General features: G+C 39.1%; 1 protein-coding gene across 9 annotated transcripts in view; it reads left to right on the top strand.

Annotated features, from left to right (window-relative positions):
- The first annotated feature begins 454 nt into the window (after positions 1–454).
- The window catches only part of snx19a (sorting nexin 19a), a 103,200-nt gene continuing 81,910 nt past the window's right edge, over positions 455–21,744 (top strand). For 4 of the 9 annotated variants that reach the window (XM_037120631.1, XM_037120629.1, XM_037120630.1 and 1 more), the window contains exons 1-2: positions 455–1,532; positions 3,639–3,686. The gene's annotated coding sequence lies outside the window, so the exon portion shown is untranslated. Of the gene's footprint in view, positions 1,533–1,639; positions 1,762–3,638; positions 3,687–7,333; positions 7,519–21,744 lie in introns of all 9 variants that reach the window. The other 5 variants (XM_037120632.1, XM_037120634.1, XM_037120633.1 and 2 more) reach the window with 3 other exon arrangements.

Raw genomic sequence — 21,744 nt, forward strand, 5'->3', positions numbered from 1 at the left:
GGGTCCTTCGACATTCCTGTAATGCAGTTTTTTGATTACCACAACCATAGCAACCAAGTCAGTATGACTCAAGGAAATTAATATAACGAAATACAGACTCACTAAAAGTTCTGGCCCGACACCTGTTCTGTTAGCCTGATAACCACACTGCTTCTCAAACATCTGTCTTTTTTTTGTTATATCAGATGATTTAAGTGCTAACTGCCTTGGTATTTGTTGTATGACACAGAAAAAATCTATACTCTCATAAACGAATAAAGCAAAGCTGTGGAGTTATGAAGGCTTGTACACACAGTATCAGCCCGTGCCGTGTGTTCTGTCAAATCCTCTGGCTGCCATTTACAGCACTGTTCCCTGTGTTACAGTGAGGGAACACACCTGCTGTAATATGTTTTATCAACTCTTATGTTTTTAGTTTACTGAGCACCAAGTTGATATGGCATGGCTGATATTTTCACGGCAGACATTTTGACTTGTCACAGGAAAGAAACACATGGGGAAATAAAAACATTAGCCTAACGATGGTGGTTCCACTATTTGTCCCAGTGAACGATTGTTTTAAGGTAAGGAAGTCAGGTAGGTAAGTCAAATACAGGACAGCCATCATTATATTGAAGCACATTTCCACCAGTAAAAAGAAAATAATTGAAATATCCCCATAGTAACTCATATTCATGAGTTACATGAGTGTTATGATAATGGGAAACTTGAGATTGAGCTGTCGCATGGGATATATGTCAACATTGTATCTCATATTTATGATATCATAATGATTTTTTTTTTTTTTTTGGCCTTTTAAGCTTTATTTATAGAACAGCTCAAGACATGCTGGGGAACAGGGTAGAGAGAGAAGGGGGAGTGACAGGCAGCAAAGGGCTGTAGACCGGGACTCAAACCCAGGGCTGCTGCAGTGAGGACAAAGCCTCTGTACATGGGACACCTGCTCCACCAACTGAGCTGAACAGCGCTTCATAATTTTGACCTTTTTTTTTTTTTCCCTTTTTTTACTAAATCTCATAATTATGAGAAACCTTTTTCACTGTTTAAATTAAATAATATTTTCTCATAATTTGGACTTTTTAAAATCTCATTATTTAGATAATGATTTAATAATTTCGGACCTTCTCCTTCATAGTCATTAGTTTTTATGATACAATTTGAATTTTAAATTGTTTTGATTGTTATTATTTATTTATATTTTACATGAAACTTAACCTTATTATGTTTTACCACCGGAAGTGGACTTCCACATCTCAGAACTCTGTTTAGTTAATGTTTTTAATCCTGGAGCCCTGCCACCCAAAGAGGAATTGCTCCCTTCAAGAAGAGGACAGGTTATTTTTGGGACAGTTTGGACCCTCCGGTAGAGCCATAGCGTATTTATTAATTAATTTAAGCTTTAAATATTTCTGTTGAGATTTAAATATGAATATAGCAGGAAGCGTTAAGCTAGCAGGCTAACATCAACGTTCGATAACGGCTACAAGCTGCAGCTGTCCCGCTAGCTTGAGTTCCCACTTCGGCTAACTCAGGTGAGGCATTTCGTGTTCGTCACTTCTGTTTGTAGCCTGCTAAAATGTAAACTTTATATCAGTTTTAGGAGTTGAAACCTTAACAATAAAAACTGTCTATACCACAGGTAATGTTTACACACGACAGGCAGAGCTACACTTTTAGAATATTAGGAAAATGGAGGCACCTGGTGTTCAAACATGGATAGCAGTCTGGCTGCTGAGGAGTGTGCTTAAGTGTAATTCTGAGGTACTTGTTTTCCTTCATTATTTATGTATTTATTTATTCATTTACTTTCAATGCAACTTACTGCAACATGCTCCCACTTCATTACATTTCGGAGGCAAATATTATACATCTACCCTCTAACGTTATAACTTTAGTTACTAGTTACCTTGCAGACTGCATGCTGCATCAAAGCCAAAGCAGCACATTAAAAAAAAAGGATTTGTTTTATCAGCAATCAGACAAAAATAAGAATAAATCACTGAAAACTTGAAAAATTCTGAATATTGGATAGTATACAGTATACATTTAAATCTGTACATTTGATGCTTAATTACATTTATTTTAAGAGCATTTGATAGTTGTGATACACTAAATATCAGGTTTCAAAGACTTTTACTCAAGTACTATTTGTGTGGTTGACATTGTATACTCTTGCCAAAGTCATATTTAATGCCCAGTATTACCCCCAGTATGACTTTTGGATACTTTTATACAAGACTGCAGGAAATTGAGTAAGCCACATCAATATCAACACCCTGTTATGTTATGTGTTTGCCTGTCCTTCAAATTGTGTGGTGCAGTTCCTTATGAGGAGGTAAAAGAAGAAAAAAAAATCTGTATATCACGTAAGCAGTTTACAAAAGATCTAATTGGACATGTGGAAGCACTGTTTTCAGGGTGGGAAACATTGTATCACATGATTTATCCACGATGCTCAGATTAAATTTGGGTACTTGGGTGTCTTTGCAAAAACAAGATAATTTAAAGTCAACAATGTTCTTTATCCTTAGTTTTACTAACTTGTGATTCTATCGGTGGCTCTATACACATCTGTGTAAATGAACTTTCCAATCTTCTGAACATTCCCATACAGCTGCTGAATCAAAAAAAACCCAAAACATATTCTGAAATGCAATAATCTTTTATGAATGTATGAGAAGTTTTAAACAGTTTGTACGCTCAGTGTAATGTATCAGTAACTGCAGTAGAACAATTGTTTCAAAATACCATAAAGATGAATTAAAAATAAATAAATGATGACAAAAAATGAATCCCCTTCACAAAGTGCTATCACTGCTCTTGAATGAAGAGTTTCTTTGAAATTCCAAGATGTCTCACTCACACACGGTAACACTAGATGGTGCTATTTGATGAGCAATACCAGTTGCAGTTGTAACAGTTGTTCACATGTGTGAAACTATGGGCCATCAATTTCTAAAACTTTTGTCCGATGAGATAAACGGTGAGAAAAATCTTTTAATTTTGAGGGTTAAATATTTCAGCATATCAAAGAATATCAGTGTCACATTCCTGGCGGAATCGCTTATTCATTCAGCGTGATGAGCAGGGATGTTTGAGACTACTACGACTATGAAATAGCAAAGCATTTGGTGCTTTGCCTGGTTAGAACAGGCCTTATTGTTGGTACAACATACTTATACATATGAATGTATTAGAAATGATATTGTAAGTATTTTTATGCTAATGATTAACTCAAAGCTAGTATTTTATTTTTATGCTCGTTGCCTCGGCAAGATAGCAGAGCAGAAAGAGTGATTACTGCTGACTAATCCCACTGAAACCTCGAACATTTACATGCTTTCCACATGAAATAAGACAAATAATATAAGTTTGCTTGGTGCCTGCTGGTTAGGTCCGTTTATACTTAATCCATGGCATTTAAAAACATGGTTAATAGACAGTCAATTTTGTGACTAATAATTGTACCTTATTCAAATATCCTGGCACGTACTTTGTTATATGTTAGGTGTAATCTTAGATTTTAAGTGTTTTTTTGTGCTTAGCTGAATATACAGTATTTCTGTTATATGTCTATCGTAGCTCACCTGTAACAGTAGACTGTATATATAAATGAAAATAATAACATTTCCCTGCAGGGGTCAGAGCACAGTGGCAGCGAAGACCAACATTCCTGCATACAGCAGGTAGGTATTCAGTGACACACACACTCACTCGTCCGCATAGTTAAACACTTACATTAGGCTTGGTTCTTGTCTCTGTTTCAACTGTAAGGAAATATAAAACACGGAGTAAAAATGCTGGTGATTTGCAAATCTGACTATTTAGTATCATAGATTTATGGTTCTGTATATATGTTAATCAACAGTTGATAGATTTGATTATCCAAGTATCCATGGTATAAGCAGGATCCAGTTATCAAACAGGTATAGTCATGCTACTCAATTGATCTTAATCCTCAATTGATCAATTGATTATTTCAATTGTGATTTCTTTTTCAATATTCTGGATTTAAATAAATGAATGAATAGATTGATAATTACATATTTATTCATAAAACTTACATTTTTGTTCTAAAACTTTTCATTTACTATGTCTCCTCCATACTTTGTGTTTGCTATTTATTTATTTACACTTAAAATGTAAAAATTCATACTTTTGTGTGAGTTTTCTGGCTCTTGATTTACTAAATGCTCCACTACATTCACCTGTCTGCTGTTTGTGTTGGGCAGGTAAAATGCATTGTGTTTATCATAAAATCATCTAGTGTAACTTCTACAAACACAGAACATAATAACGAGTCTGCTTAAAAAAAAAAATAAATAAATAAATAAAGATGCAGTGCAAGTATCTTTATGAACACAGTTGCATTTATTGTCTGTTATCTATTGTAGACACTTTTGCCCTATCAATAAATAGATTATTGCTTTTAACTTTGTCAGTGCAAAACGCTGTTGGGAAAAAAAACAACCCAAAACAGAATGTGATATTTGTGAATCTCTTTGAACATATACTCAATCAAAAACAGTTTAAACCCCCTCCAATATATTTAATGTTGTACACCACCAACTTCGCTGTTTTTTGTAAATATATGTTATTATGTATTCTGAGTTTGATGCCAGCCACACATTTCAAACAGGTTTTAACAGGTCAAACAACATAAAACAGGCTAAAAAAACAGGGTACAGTATCAAGATTTGGTGTGAAATGGACATCCTTGGAGTGCTAAGTCATTCAGAAGCAAGGATGGGTCGAGTGTCACCACTTTGTGATTTTATTAGGATAGGACTTTTTAGATTTTGTTACTAAAGAGCTGTCGGTAAGTACAATTAGTTTGCAAATGATTGCATTCTGTTTTAATTTATGTTTTCTGCAGTGTCATTTGGGATTCAACAAAATAAATGAAAAAAAACATCAAGGACGAACATAAGGCTGTTTGTTGACTTCTAAAAATGTTCCAGCTGCGTTTATTTGTTTTCCCGTTCACACATGCCAGACAGAACAAATCCGCTTTTAATCTTAATCAGTGCAGCTGAATAAATAAGAATTTTTATACTTCTCGTCAATTTTCTCCAGTTATACACACATAGCTACACTGATTGCATATTGGGCTCTTAGTCCTGCCAAAATGTGGGTGACCTACACTTAATACTGTGCGTGAACGCATCTCGTGTAGACACAGATGGAGCACTGAAGCTGCTACTGCTAATGTGCAGCTCGGGCTACGCCTCCTGTGTTGACACGGTGTAACACTAACATCACCGTGACAACAAAGTCACCTGCTAGCTCGTCACCCAAGAATGCAGTGGGTGGGGTGACTTCATATTTAAGAATTAAATGAATGTCAGTTATTTTACAAAGATAGTGTAAGCTTAGGCTTCATTGGATGAATGAAGTGATTGTTTACTTATTGTTAATTAATAGCAGTCAAATATAAATAAAGTTAAGGGTTCTCTGTGATAACAGATTTAGCCTTATGCCTTTGAACAACAGAGCTAGTCATCCCAGCCACTAATAGGTTTTGACACAGCTGTCACGAGTTAGTGAGGCCACTTCATATTCTCAAGATGGGCTAAACTGGCTTCAGAGTTCAAGAACAGGGAATGTGAATATACTGCAGCAAACACAGCGGGCAGCCTGGCGGGTACAGCATCTTATCTGCCTTATATATTAAACTGTTCAGAACATATTTATTTTCTGGATTAACTATTTTCAAAATATTCAACAACAGAAGTGGTAACAAATAATAATTGACTTTCTGCTTAGACTCCAGTAAACTCTCAGAAATTAGGCAAGTGAGAGCTGGCAAGGGCTGTTCAAGGCCAGCTGTTGCCCAGGGAAGGCACTGAGTCATTTTTACAAAAGCCTCCATGGGCCCTCCCCCTCACCTCTTTTTATAAAATTGAAATTTCAACACCATGGTGATGAGCACTTCCACTAATGCACGGTTCCTGGAGGTCATTTTGAAGCCCCAGTAGCTCACTTGGTAGTGCATGTGTCCCATACACAGAGGCCTCGTCCGTAACATGGCAGCCTGGGCTTGATCCTAGACCCCTTCTCTCTCTTTCCCAGTTTCCTGTTACTATATTATTTTATATACTATAAAAACAGAGGCTAAAAATATTTAAACATTTGTTATAGATTTTGTTGAGCTCTGTACTTACATTGTACTAAACATTTCCAACAATGTTCAAACCAGAGGAATCCGTAAATTTGCTCAAGGTAATGATGCGTTTAATGTGGCTGCCTGTGGCTTTAACTGCTGTGGAAACTTGAAACACCGATGATGTCAAAAGTAAGGAAGGAACTCAGTCAGCATGAATAATACTCACAACGGCGACATTACCTTGCCCGAGATATGTAGATAGGTTTTCATTGTAATTTTCATGGGTGGTTGTTAAACAATCAAGACAACAACTGGCGTGATCCCATGCTCCTTCATGATGGTGTCAAACTACTTCTTTTGTTTTCATTGTTTTGAGGAAGGACCAGTTGTGGCAGAAATTACGTACATTGTGTGTTTAAAGTAATGCTTCCTTTACAGTACGACTGCTGTTTGTCTTATTTATTTTGTATGAAAGATGTGACATTGCTGAGCTTAGAGACCTTTGCACAGCAATACTTTTTGCATTTCAGGATATTTCTGTGATGACTCAACTCTGTATAGGTTTGATTCTAAGTAAATCAGAAGGAACATAAATTAAACATTCCAAATCGGTTTGTGTTATGAAAGCAACATCATGCTGCAGAAGGATAAACAAGTAAAACATCAGAGATTTCGTCTCCCTTCAACCAGTGATTTCCACAAAGATATTATTAAGGAATAGTTGTGCCTCTGTTTATGGGTTTCTTATCTCTAGAGCAGTTGCAGATATTACCTCAGTTTGTACCAGTACTTCTAGTCGTTCTGTCAAGAAAGAGGTTTCTGTATACTTAAGTTAAAAAAAGAAGTCACGCTCATTTGCTCTACTTCAAATTTCTTGCACTTAAGTTGTTCTTTGAATTATGCAAGCAGAAAGGCAGGAGTTCTTTGTTGTACCCACAACTATTCACAGGAAAATTTTCAAGAAACAGCAACTTCTGAGTCCTTTTCTGTTCTGTCTTGGAGCTGTTTGTGAGAGAGGGAGGGGAGGTGCAGGGAGGAGGAGGAGGGAGGTGGGAGGTGTGGAGTCCCACATAAGGGGAACCACTGGCAAAAGAACGTTTCATACTGTGCTCCTCTGAGCTGTCTCTCTGTGTTTGTATTCGCTGGGAGCAGCATGCACCTGTGTTTCAGCACTCACTGGTCTCTCTCATTCCAGCTGGTTGTTTATCTGTGCTGTCATGTTAGCAGCTCGTGCAGCAATCAGCAGGAGAGAAGCAGAACTGGACCTTGTAGAAGCAGAATAACAAACACTCAGAGCAAAGGAATTGTATTTGGAGAGTTTCTGCCTCCATCTTGAGACGAAAGAAATCTGTGGAACAAACTTGCCTAGCTGGAATGAAGGACTGACAACAAGCAGACTTGTGAGGAAAAGGGTAAGTTACTCACACACAGCTGACGTTACTCTAGTTTGACTGGACTCAACCAAGATCAATATAAAAGTTTTTACCCTCTTGTACAAGTGCTCTTACACCCTTTAGTAAACTGTTCGATACTGCAGCACTCTTACAGTGTTTCTTTGCATGACTTTTGATTTATCTCTTTGTGTATGTGTGTGTGCACACATGTATGTGGGGGCGTGTGTTGTGTTTGTTGGATTTTATGTGTTGGCTGGTCTGTGGTTCATCTTTGGATTAGACTTAGCTGCTCTGGTTCTCTCAGGGTATGTCTTGTTTTCTCTTGTTCATTTGTCCAGACATCTCACATGTCCAGAAATAAACACACGCACACACTTCCACACACACACACACACACACACACACACACACACACTTCCACACACAGGAAGGAACGGGACAGTGTGATGTCTTCACTCCAGAGCAGGCAGGATTTACTCCTGACGGTTCAAATAACAGCAGTCTCCTTGTAAGCCAATCATCTGTAGCGCCCTCTGTGCAGTTTGTGTTGTTGCTTTGTGCTGGCTTTTAATTGTTTGCGGTTGGAGCTGCTGTCTCAAGTGCAAAATTTAGTTATGTGTAAGCATGAACAGGATCCCAAAGGATATGATGGTTGCTTTCATGCATTGTGCTGTTAATGATGAATGCATTAGGGAGAATGTGTGGGTAATAGCTAGCCTGTTAACTGTTTCAACAGTATAGCTGCTTGTTTGAGAACTGTAGTGCTAAACATTGTTGGCAGCTTAAATGGATGTTGACAAACAGGGCAGAATTGTTCACTCCGGTAACAATGATCAAAGAAGGTAGGACTAATCAAAAGTTAAATGAGCATCATGGATTTTTTTCATGTACTGTATGAATACAGAGTTTAACATAGTGTTATTGCAGATTCAGGTCACGCTTGAGACCCAGTGGTGTCCAGGCATAACAGTGTGGAGAAACCTGAAGTGCATTAATTCATTCACTAAAAAGGAGACTCTCTCCAAAAAAGACCTGTTGACAATCAGAGCAGTTGAGGACCAAAGCTGACTTGCGGATAATCCAAACTAGGGCCACCTGAGCAGATTAGACGGAGAGAGAACTCTGGCAGCCGGACTTAAGTTTACTTGTGTGCAAAAAATTTTTGCCCTGCAATTAACATGAAAAAAGTCTAATGAGTAAGAAACACCACATGATCAGAAATCTGTAATCTACTGGAGGTGTGGGAATTACTCATCCAAATGACTTTATCCAAAGTTTGCAGCTCACTCGAAATCATAACCTGCTGATGTTGATCTTTGATTTTTCAGCTAAACAATGAAGTTGTAAAGTAAGGTTGCAACATCAGTTTCCTGCGTTGAGTTGTGGGTGAACACTAGGCTAAGAATGCTGTTGGGAGATATGCACTCAGTATTTTGAACGTGTACATCTGGCAATATTTCGAATTTTATGAACTCACTGTGAAGCACAAACTGGACAAGATGCATGCTGTGTGTATCTGCCACAGAACATTGCAACAGTTGCGAATCACGGCAACCATTTTTACCCTGAGCTAGGGCTGAGCAAAATATCGTTGTGATATGAAACTATATACTGTCTCAGGTTTTGGGTAGAATTTGATCATATATGGCATAACTGTTGTCTCTTCCTAGTTTTGAGTGATGTCTGTTTTCTAAGTTTGCATTAACCAAATTAATTTGTTTCACAAAACTGACTGTGATCATTGTGTTAATATTTTGTGAAAGTACCAATAGTCACAGTATTGTCACAGTATCAACATTAAGGTATTTGGTCAAACTATTTGATTTTGTCGCCCAATCCTGTCATTTAACATCTGTTACTAAAGATAATACAACGAAACCAACTAATCAGCCAAGGATTCAGAATGACCTGTCAACTTTGCTGTGTTGTCTCCACAGACTCCTGAAAACAGTATCTTCTGCTCCATGCAGTCACTAACTTTGTCTGTTTACTCGTTGGTAAAGAATAGACTTAGGAATATGATCAATTAAACTTAATCATGATAAATCATAGTACAAGAGATTGTGTATATCTTGTGTACATAACTAAGTAGCGTTAGCCCTTAATTGTTAGATTTATTGTCACAGTAGATGTCATTTCTACATAAAGTTCTGTGACTCTAGAAACACAGAGCTTGATTTTAGGTCCTACACAGAGACATTATATGTTCTATATTATATCAATATAAACCTTAGAGTAGCTGCTTATTGTTATTTGTAGTTTCATATTATGTACAGTTTAACAAAGCAAATTGCCTCAAGGTTGGCTCTGCTGCTTAAGGTGACAGTCAAGTCCAGTTCATATTTGTTTTGAGTTACGCTGTTGGAAAATCTACATACTGTCCAAGGATATCCTGCAGGGAAACAGATTAAAATAGCTCTCCTATTTTTCACAGGTCTCTTGAATGGTCACAGCTCTTGGAAACACTCACCAAGAACATTATGGTGACACACTGTACTCAGAAATCTTTCCCACAATGCTGTGGGGCACAAATCTGGCAAAAGTGTGGGGAAGGCACAGGAAAAGGCAAGACAGGGACATACAGGACGATAGAGTTAGTTCTATACTTTAAAACAAGTATATTTTAAACAAACAGAAATGACGGTACTGTATATAACTTACAGCTAAAATTATTTAGAAAACATTGGTGGGGGCTGTTGGGAAGAGAAAGACATGTTTCAGGCTCTGCATGCTTCACATTCTTAGCTGCTGACCTCTATGGAAAATAACAACAGCCGGGCTTGAAGGTCACTCTGCCGTGCTGGTGGCTGAGACTGAATTGTTAGAGGTACCAGACTTAAGGTTCTGTATGCCCACTGTTCTGTTCTGTATTTATGTAGTCTGTTAGGAGAGATATTACATATGTATCTGTTATGTTTACAGTAGGAAAGAAATTATTGGAGATTATTGTCGTTTAGTAGCGAAATCTCTATGGGGGCAATGTGCATCTGTCTATTAATATGTGGTATATTCTGGAGAGACAGAAATATATTGTATCTTGGAGAATGACAGTGTTCCTCACATAAATACTTCTATATGTCGGTGATGTGGAGAATCACTGAGGCCAAATGGATTTTGCTTGGTTAATTGAGGGACTGAGGTCACTGTTTAAAGGCCACAGTTAAGCTCAGGCAGCAGGTGAAAGGATGTTACAGAAGAACGATTTCGCTTTAGTAACTGGCATGAGGCTTAGGGCTGAAAAGACAGTATCATTGCAATGATCACACACCATTTCACTAAACGGTTTAGAGTAATCCCTAAACAAACCAGGGGCCAGGCAATAGTGACAGTGAGATCCTCTTCTTGTCTGATTGCAAATTAAAGACATATCTCTTAATAAAAATATTCCTGTTCTTTGATGGAACGTTTTTGCCGCTATAACTTTGTCGTGATGTGGCACTCGTGGTTCAGCTGAAATAGTAGCATCAGATTGTGGGAGTGCGTGCGCTGTCATATGTGTTTTGATATTTGTTGGATGTTTGTTTGAGAAAAATTGCACATTTATACCAAGAACTAAGTGGGCATCACTGAAGGCAAAGAGTAATTTAAGTAGTATGTATGAATGAGGTGATGCTGCTTCTTGGGAGTATTTAAGCTTAAATAAATGTTTTAGTCAGTTGATATTTGCAGTTATTGTTTCATTTGTTGGTATTATATATGTGGTTTATTCTTCTTCCATGTTAGAAAATGGTGGTGGACAAAATACTGGAAGACAAGCTACAAGCTTAGATTTGATTGCTGTCCTATAAATCCTTTAATGAGCTAGTTCCAACCTATCTCTCTGACCTTTTACAACTGCATGTTCCATCGAGGTCACTCAGGTCTGCTGGTCAGTGGCTTTTGGTTGCCGTTGCAGCTGCAGCCCCCAAACTCTGGGATGAGTCACCGCTACCTGTTAGGTTGGCCGCTACACTGTCTGTTTTTGGCCAACTGTTGTTTTTAAACATGCTTTAGAAAATACATTTTGATTGGATTTGGATTGGACAAGCATAATGTTTTCTTGTATTTCTATCTAAACAAAGGGAATATTACTGAATATCTGTATTTTTACAAAATGGTTCTCCTCAGAATCATGTTCATAATTGAAAGTGTGCATTTCTTTCATTAAGACAACAGAATTTTAAACTTCATTGAGAGATAACTTTGTTAATATGATCTCACATTCCATTAGAGATGTTATTGGAGTCATTTGCAACAAATACGCATAGTCAAGCTGATTGTATGCTGCCAGCCCTAGTGTGGCAGTAAAACTTTATGAAATCCAAATCTTTAGATTAGTGAAGGTGTTTATCAAACCATTAAGTCAGTTTATATCTTTACACTCATTGGTGCTGATTGTTTTTTCACACTTTATCTACTGGTTTTGCTTTCATATGTGCCTGAAACCTGTCACCCACCGTTCAGGTGTCGGCTAGCCTTGTGATATACTGTATGTGTCACATACACACAGGATTGATAGGCATCTGTGCATTAAGTGCTCTTGTGTACACATGAATCTGTGCTTACATATGGATTGGTTATCTAAGGACGGACTTGTATAGTGCTTTATGGAGCCATATCCTTTTCTCAAGACAGAGGGTAAATATGACTGGTCTGAACCTGCTCTTTTTTTTTTTTTAGGTCGGACGGCCCCTCGTAAAAGAAATGACTCTAATAAAGTAACTCCCGGTGTGCCTGCCAGACCACACGCTTGCTGTCGGCTATAAAATATGACCATGGTGCTTCCCTTTTTCTCTCCTTACTCGCTGCCCTTTTGACCCCTTCTCATCTCTTTCTCTCTCTCTCCATTCACTTTTGCTTTTTTTGTCTTTTTCTGTCTTTTCCTTTAGGCTTCTCAGAGCCTTTGTAAACAATTTGCCACGTTATACTGTAGGCTGTCTCACTCTGTTCCCACTTGTCTCGGTTCAGCATGTGGCTGTTATCGTTAACTGGCAGTGTCGTACACAGGAGACTTTATAGTTGCCATACATGAGCGTACACTTACTGTATGCTGAGCTAGGAGACCAGAGATCAGTCAATGCATATGTTTATTTTGGGTGTTTTCTTAAAATGTTTTACATGCCTTGAAGTTATAGTTGTGACATCACAACATTTAGAGAGTCCTAACGGCTTGTTTAAGTGCACACTTTCTGAATACGGGCTGTGTGGATTTGTCTGTTAAATGAGCATCATGATACTTTCACAGCATACCAGTTGCAATAAATTCTTTAATCGTGTATTTAATATATTCCACAAGTATCAATGGTGGCAAAAACTCCATTATAAACATAGTAACATATATAAAAAAGAGAAATTACAGGTTAAGTGCGATGAAATCAGATTTTATTTAGGCTCTCTAGAATGACCTTTGGTGATCTTCATCTCTGCTTTCCTTCAGAGAAACTATTACCCATTTGAGAATCCACACTAAAATGTAAAGGGCCTGTACACAGCAAGGATGAATTATATATCTGTGACAGTAACCTTGAAGAGATGCCTTGTATGGTCCATATTTTAATCACAAGAAAACCTGATACATCGTGATGTCGTACAGAGCTCAAATGCTTTTCCTAGAATGCAAACAACACAACCTCTCATAGAAAAAAAAGATGCGTGCTGATATGAATGAGACATAAATTCCCTTGACAAATATGCCTATTGAGTAGTTATCTTTTTATGGCAAAGATCACTGTCATCACTGTACTGAGGAATGCTTTCATACCAGCCAGATAGCTTTCAGCATTGCAGGACCTCACCGTGTCAGTCCCAGCAACCTGGTGGTTGCTTCTAAGAAATCTGGCTATTGACCAGAGAACAGGACCAAAATAAACAACATACTGTGAGGGGATTAAGAGTGTTGGAGAGCTTCTAAAATTACAGCCCTCGGAACATATCCAGATGTTGCCTTCCTGATCCTCCTCAGGTAACACACGTGACAGAGCTGTAGTCTGCAGAGGAGCAGACAGTGTTTCATGGAGGGCACTCTCTCTGGGTGAACCTTTTCACATTTTTCAGCTGTCCTGGACTCCAGCTGTTGTGATCAACCTGCTAAAAAGACAGAGGGTCTCAAAGTATGGAGCTGGCCCTGCGCCTGCAGCTGATTTCATACTGAGCCAGTGAGAGCAAACACGAGTGCGAGGCTACTGTAAAGAAGATTAAATATTACTGACTCAGTTTTTCATCTCCAAACATTATTTAATCTTTAAAGTCATTGCGAGTTTCTGCATTCACTTAGACAGAATGAAACAATGCAGGTGAAGCTGTGATTGATTTAGAGACATGGCAGAGATGTGACAACCATCGTTTAAGGTCAGATGCATATTAAATGCATTCATCTGAACCACTCAAGTAACTAAGAACAAAGTTGTCAGCTTTTGACGAATATTGCAAAAGAGAAGGAGACTTAAGCATCACCCAGAGACCATAATATCACTTCTGTGGCAACTGATGAAGGAAACGAACTTGCATTTTTGCTGTCAAATATTATTTTAATATTTATTTACTAATAGGTAGTACATAAAATAGATACATCTTGAGTCAGTCTTGAGTATTTTGCCAGGTGTTCATATGTCTGTCTGATTTTTGGCAGTATGACAGCATCACAACTGTAAGATGCAGTCATAAAACATGTTGAGTTAAGTCAAATTCGGTTTTGTTGAACCAATGAGTACTGACTACTCATGTAACAATGTAGCAATGACTGCTGAGTCATTGGCGGAGTGTGATGCCCTTGCAAGTTGGTCTGTAGTTCAGTTTTTTTTTCCGCTCCTGGGAAGAATAATCTCTTCAGCTCACTAGATTGTGAACCCTTTTAACCTGTTTTCGTGTCTGTTTTGGATTTTCTGTCATCTCAGGCTGCAGATAGGAGTTGCTGCTTGTGGTTTTGGGGGTTCGCAGATGCAAAATAATGAGTATAGAGCTTCAGATTGATTGAAAATGGGATCAGTAGTGCATTACAGAGAGTCAATTTAATTTATGCTTCTTATTTTTAAAACAAATAGAATATATACAAATGTCCTTTGAACCCGCTGCTATCTAGTGTAGAAATGATTGTTTCAGATTGTTTTTGATGCGCCTGTATTCTGGTCATGGATACAGTATTGTTATCCAGATTTTTGAGATAGATACTGATATCATTATAGACCTATACAGTATGTACTGAACAGGAAATTTTTGCTTTTGAAAAATACACTTGTCTCCCCACACTGGTTGATACACTATGTAATCAAACATGTTTTTGGCTGACATTTACACTGATATGATACACCTGCAATAACTAAATATCAGCCAAAGTACCGGCCCAGCTGATGTATTTGCTTAGAACGATCCAGTAACTCAATTAGCTGCGAAAAGATGTACAATATGGAAAGAGTTATATCAGTGCATGAAAGGTGACCATATGTGAGCGCAGAAGGCAAACAGTGGGTTCTGGGTAACCCCACATTTCCTCTTTCTCTCCATCATTCAACAAGGATGGCTGCATTCATTTATCCCCTCAGCCACAACAATCACTCATTTCTCCTTTGTGCTTTTCACTTGTATTTGCACTCAACTGTTGTGGTAACTGTGGAGACAGAGTCGGGTTAATAAAGTTAAAAAGATAATCAAGTTAAAGATGGAAGAACATGTATCATTTAATGACAGAGAGTCAGACATCTGCATGTATTATCATTGAAAATGGTTACAGTAAAATGAGAGACAGAGGTAAAAGTGAGGCCCATTACACTAGATTGATCTGTCTGAATTCAGTACAGCTCCTCCTCTCCGTTTCTCCGACAGATGTAACTGACTTGCTGTTCATCCAGTGGTGGCTGAGAATATGGGTCGAAGGCAAGTATATAATTAAATTAGCTACTTATACTTTCCTGCATAGATCAAAAGATGTATGCAGTGTACACATGAAGAATGGATTGAGATCTTAAAAACTGAAACCAAATATTGATAGTTGTTTACAATGTGCAAAGGGTTTTATGTATGTGTCTGTCTCAAGAGAATGAGAAACGTCTTTGTGAAACTAGATATATGTGGGACAAATGTATCTTTTTGGATATGTTTGTATGTGTAATTGAATTTAAACATTTGGTAAACTAAGTCTAGGGCCTCTTTAGATCATTAAACTACCATTTTTGTCACGGAAACCCAGCACAGGCTGATGAACGGCATCACAACTTAAAAAAAATAAATAAATAAAAAAAAAATAAAAAGTGGGGTGAACATCTTTCAGAACATTGACCTAGAGTTGAAAGTTTCTCTCACAGTGTCTCAAATCTTTGCTCGCTCCTTTGTGATGTATCTGTACAATGAGAGAGTCATTGTTTCCAAAAAACCAAGGCCTCATCGTTGTTGGATTGGCTAATCTATCAAAGGCTAGAATAACTTTCAATCACCTGGAGCAAGTTAACATCCTGTAAAAGCTCTTAGAAGTTCATCTTTTTGACACTGATTTCATATTTCACTGTTTGAGGTTATTAAACAAGATTTTTCCTCTTACCTTTTCCCTTCACTGCCAACCCATTCCTCACAGTCGGCCTCTGCATCGTGGGCTGAATCAGCACCATGATTGGAAATACAGACCCTTGGGCCAGAGCAAAGACATTATATCTGCTTCCAGTATAGTGTACATCCTGAGTGTGCATTTTCTTTGGAGGCAAAAAGTTAGACGTGTTTATTTCCAAAGTTTCTCCTAATTTTGAAGAGTCTGATTTACTATGCACTTGCTTGCGCATATCTCAAAATTGTAGCAGTCTGAAACTACTGTAACAGTAAACAGGCGACACATGCATGATGCCTTTGTATGATGCCCCAAAGGTCTCCTCCTGGAGTTCAAACTGGTTTGTGATTTATCCACTTCACCATCAATTGCCCCCAGATTCTGCAGTTGTTATTATAATAACCTGTGTTCCCACATGTATGCTAAAGTTGTGCAGAATCAGTCCCGCATGAATCCTGAAAACCTGTCAGTTGCAGGGTCACAAAATGGCAAGCATGGATATTTTCTTCTGTAGGTGCATGCTATGATCATAAAGGAGTACTCAGGTGTCATGTGTGTTCTCCATATACTGTATATGGAAACACTTATCCAAATGAATGAGTGCTGGTCTTCACCCCATGTTTTATATGCACGACTGAACACTGGTGTGTGAAGGTGTATAGCTGCCACAAGGCATTTAGCCAAGCAGCTAACACCCAACACACAGTTTACTTCACAGCTGGAGTAGTTCATGCAGCTTCTAACCAGGAATAGATGGGTTTACATAATGTGTTATCGGCCAATAGCAGGATTTGGGTGCCGCTGTTTTCTCTTTTGGATGAAAGTAAGGAGACATAGTTTTAGCAGTATCGACAGCAGCACACAGAGCATACAGTGCAACATATTTTATAACAGCTTACCGTAGTCTAATGTTAACTTTTTTAAATGCAACTCTAGCTAATTTTTCAAATAGAATACAGCTCCTCAGTCGGTTATGAGCAAACTGTTTCTGTAATAGCTGGTAGACATAAACCTGCAGTGTGGAACTCTGGTCACGTCTGGCAGTGAGTGTAGTCACACAAACACTGTCGAAGTGCGTATGACACCACAGGCACTGCCATTTTGCTATTTGCTCCATTGCTACAGTCTGTCCCCCCCTTCAGCTCTGGCAAACCAGACATTGCCGGTCGATGTAAAAAGCATCATCTACTGATGCACCATCATGGGAAAGTTGCTGAAATTAAAATAAAAAGAAACTAAATTGTGGGCTGCTCAAATATTCCCATGTATCCCTGTTAATATTGTCGATTTTACATATTACAACAAAGCTCTTTTGTCTTTATCCTCTTTTGACTTTTACAAGAGTTTAAGAGTTTATTTCTCTGAGGGTTTCACATACTGTGGATCTCCCTGTTTTACTTCATCCATTCAGTGTGAAAATAAGAACTAATGTTATTCAGACATTTAGAAAGTTGTAACATTTGTCCAACGACCAATAGAGGAGGTTTTCGTCTTAAAAAGATTCAAACTTAAGTAAAGTCCTGGAGATGTTCTCAAATGTATTCTACAGTTTCTGCCTCAGGGAATTGTTCCACATATATCAACTGAAAACCACATTCTGTATGTCCTATATCCCGAGGAACACATTTCCACATTACACTCTGCAGTTTTTTCCTCTTTACCAGAACACCATAGATTCATTCACCTGACTGCTGCTGACATTTTTATACCTTCTTGCTTTCAAAAATCATGTCAAAACGATTTTTGAATTCATTGTTAATAGGTTTTTTATAATTAAAAGGAAGAAAGGTACCTCTGGGAAATAACAGAAATGTTTGTTTTCCTCTCGGCTGCTGGAGTGGGGTGTTGTTGTATTTGACTGACAGCAGTTGACATGCTGATCCCTTGCAGGGCCACGGACAGACAAAGTAAACAAACTTGTGCTGGGAACTATAGCTAACAAGCATTTGACATGTTTTCTGAGCAGTGGCATTGTTTTTAGATGTGTTGATTGATTCAAGTCCATACAGAGTTAAGCTAACAGAAGCAACATTTGTGGTTGTACCCTTGGGTTTGGAAAATAACGTATGATGGTTCACTAATTTGGTGTAAACCGTAAACAATTGTCGGACTAATTGGCATGACATTTTGTACCGATATTGGTGATTGCCATCGCATAAATACTACTGATTTTGGTGTTCCCTTGACTTTGGCTCAATCGCCATCATTTGGCTGACATTTTGCCATGAAATTCAGTACCGTACATGGGCAATTGGACATCTCATTTATTTCCCGAACAGGATAAGCGCTAATAACTTTGCTGAACTCTTTCATCGTCAGCTCAAAATGCCACTTAATCCAATACTTCATTTTATGACCACATACTTGCAAAAATGTTAGCACACTAGCATCTCAATGTAAGATGGTGACCATGGTAAACATTACACCTGCATTGTGACTGCGAGCATGTAAAGATCGTGACTGAAGCATTTAGCACAGTTACACAGTCTCTTGCTGCTTTATTCCTTTTCTCTCCTCTTTAATTATTGTCAACAGTCCTTGTCTGTGTACATTGCTGAATATAAAACAATGTCATTTTTGCTGAGATTTGTACCACACAAGCATGTCTCCCTACGTATAGAGTAGGGCTGGGAAATATGTATGATATATATCACGGTGACATAAATCTATATATTGTTTGAGATTTTTTGATATCATCACAGGGTGAGGTATTGTCTTTTCTGGATTGTAATGGCTCTATAACAGTAAAGTACAATACTTCCAATAGTCATTCTCATTGGTTGGTTTGGTTTTGCTGAATCTCCGTGATAGAGTTGGCAGGTGGAAAATTGTTATAACCTGTAGTCCCAGCGAGAAGAATACCAGAATTCTGATTTACCTGTGTCGCATCGTGCCCGATCATTTACCTCGCACTATTAGCATTTGATTGGCTGCAGCTGTTTCACTCTCCACAGAAGATACAGTAGGTGCCTCTCATGTTCTGAGTTTGTGTGCACGTACACTGTATGCTGCCTGTATTGTGCTGGATGAACATCTCACAGACATGTAACTGTCTGTGTATCTGCATTCTGCTTTTCCCCCCACACGTGTAAACATACATACTTGTGCAAACTGTACCTAAATAACAGTAAATGGAAAAGGGAAAGGCCACCTGGTTCCTGTGTGTTTCAGAGAGCTTTACTTTTAGGGCGAGCCTTGCTACTTAGTTAAACAAAAGGGCCTCCGTGTTGGTCCTCTAGATAAACACACTTTCCTGAGAAAACACGGACAAGGTTACACTTTAACCTGCCCAGGGAGGCTGCAGCTACACACTCCCGGACAGTTTAGGTCAGACTGGGCTATAGTTCAGACCCGCATCGAGAATCATGCGCTGCACGTGAAACCATGCTGGCCTGTCAAACAATGGAGCCTTTGACAACCATACCCCCTCCCTAGTCCACAGTACAGTCAGAGCACTGTCTCTCTAGGGCTTGGGTGTCACTCCCCATCTCTGTTGTGCTCCCCTGGAGCTGACCAGCTGGCTTCTAGGCTCTGGGATGTGAGAGCAGCAGCACAGAGGAGCTACAGTCAAAGTTCAGCCCAAATTAGCCCGACAGAGAGGCCAGCAGCAGCAGCAGTCCAGCCCAGTCAAGTCCAAGCTATTCCTGCATAAATAACCTGATAAGCTCGGCCACTTGATGGGAGGTTGAGCTGGTCCTTTTTAGTCTGAGCCACCCCAGATAATCTCAGCTCTGGCCTGGCCACACGGTCCTGCTCATGGATACCTCAAGCTCATTGGAGCTGGAATTATTCTGCTTTTGACACACTAGTATAATCATGTGGAGACTATGTGCATAAATTAGTATCTGAATTACGATCTTGCTGATCTATTTTTAGCACTTTGCTAACAATTAAGACTGGATAATTGAGTAGATTTATGCTCCCCTCAAGGTAATTTATTGTCAGTACAGTTAAGTTTAAGCAGACTGAAGAGATTTTGTTTGGCTGAGAATTTTTTACCCTTTTGTATTTTGCAGATACTTCAGTATAGTGGCTCTTAAATTAAAGTCACATTTTTTTGCTTATTTGATTTCACGTTTTGACAAGGTTTGGGCTGAAAAGTGAGGCATGGAAATGTCTGTAAGTTACAGGTGCTGTCTGCTATGTTTCCATTGGACTACAGTCACATGTTTCTTCGGTATCTCTGTGCATGTAAAACACAAAGGTGACAGGAGGAAGCATACAGTACATCACTATGCCTATATTACTGGATAAACAAAGGGTCTACTGCACACACACTGAGACACAGGGATCATGTGTTTGGTTAAGTCTACCACGCAGCCTTTGTTCCTTTAAGGTTTTATCTAAAGCAAGAATGAAGGGGGAAAAGAAGTAAAACGCCTGAGCAGTTTTCAACATTTGAAACAATGAAGAAAGGATTCTTGTCTCCCTGCTAGATGATGATCATAAATACAAGCAATGAGCGTTATCTGATGGTGTAGTTATGCGGAGCTGCCACCTCCCCCCGGCACAACGGCAGTCGTGTAAACAGACAGCGCTCTGGAGGAATGCTGGACTCTGTGACCTCCCGCCCCGAGTGCTGTTACAGTGCACTGAGTTCAGCTGAAACAGCCCGCCCCATGCTGCGCCTCCCCAAAGCTCCGCCTCACCCTAACCCAGCCTGAGGCCCCACAGGGTGGAAAAAAAACACACCTCTCTCACCAAGCACCACTACCTCCTCACGTACATGCGCAAATAGACACACACAGACACACACACCCACACGGACAAGTGCTCAAGTGCTCCCTTTCTTTACCACCCCAGCTGTCAGAACAGCAAGTTCTTGTAGTCTCAACAGCCGCTCGCTTTTTCTTGCAAGTCCTTTTGCATTCATCTTATCTTGTTGAGTGAATTGTACGTGAATTGTAGCTGAAAATATAATGTTGTGAGATTTTGATATTTTTCAGCTTATTGTTAACTTGCCTTACTTGGCAGCAAGAGGCCCCTTTTCTCCCACTCCCTCTACCCTCTCGTTAGCCTCTTGAGGTGTCGATGCACTGTGCTTTTGATTGTGGTTAGTACATAAAAGCACTCCCGTTTTAATCATTTTATTTTTGTCAAAATAGTCAGTGCGTGTTTTTTGGAGAAATTCAGCTCTGCTTAAAATAAACATTCAGTGGATGTAGTTTGGGAGAGGCACAGCATAGTGTTGAGCTGACACTGCCCTCTGCTGGAGTGCAGACAGGAGGAAGGGCAGGTCAACAGTGATGATTGCCCTAAGACGTGGGTTTATGAATCCACACACATTTTACAGAGCATTGAGAAACAGAGACAAGGCAGAGACACTGAAATCTAGCATTGATAGAAATTCAATTTCCCTCTCAAATAGTTGCAAGCCAGCTGTAACTCCATCCACATCTCATGAATAAATCAAGCAAGTCATCAGGTGGAAGATTTAAGGCACTGATTGATTGCAGTGAAGGCACAGTAAACCAAACACTGCTGATTATCACTCTGCTGCTCACTGTCACATCAAACACACGGGGCCCTTACACATGTGTGCATTGCTCGTGCACACAATTAAGACATGTCGATGCACGTGCACGTGCGCAGACACACATGCACACACAGAGACGCACAATCACAGTTAGCCGTTGTCTGAGGAAACGAGGAGCTGTCTGGTGCCATAGCAACCAATGCGGATATCCCACCCTTCTAGAGCAAGAGAGAGAGGAAAAAAAAAAAAAACAGAAGTG

Source organism: Acanthopagrus latus, chromosome 13 (assembly GCF_904848185.1).
Source record: "Acanthopagrus latus isolate v.2019 chromosome 13, fAcaLat1.1, whole genome shotgun sequence".
NCBI classification, from domain to species: Eukaryota; Metazoa; Chordata; class Actinopteri; order Spariformes; family Sparidae; genus Acanthopagrus; species Acanthopagrus latus.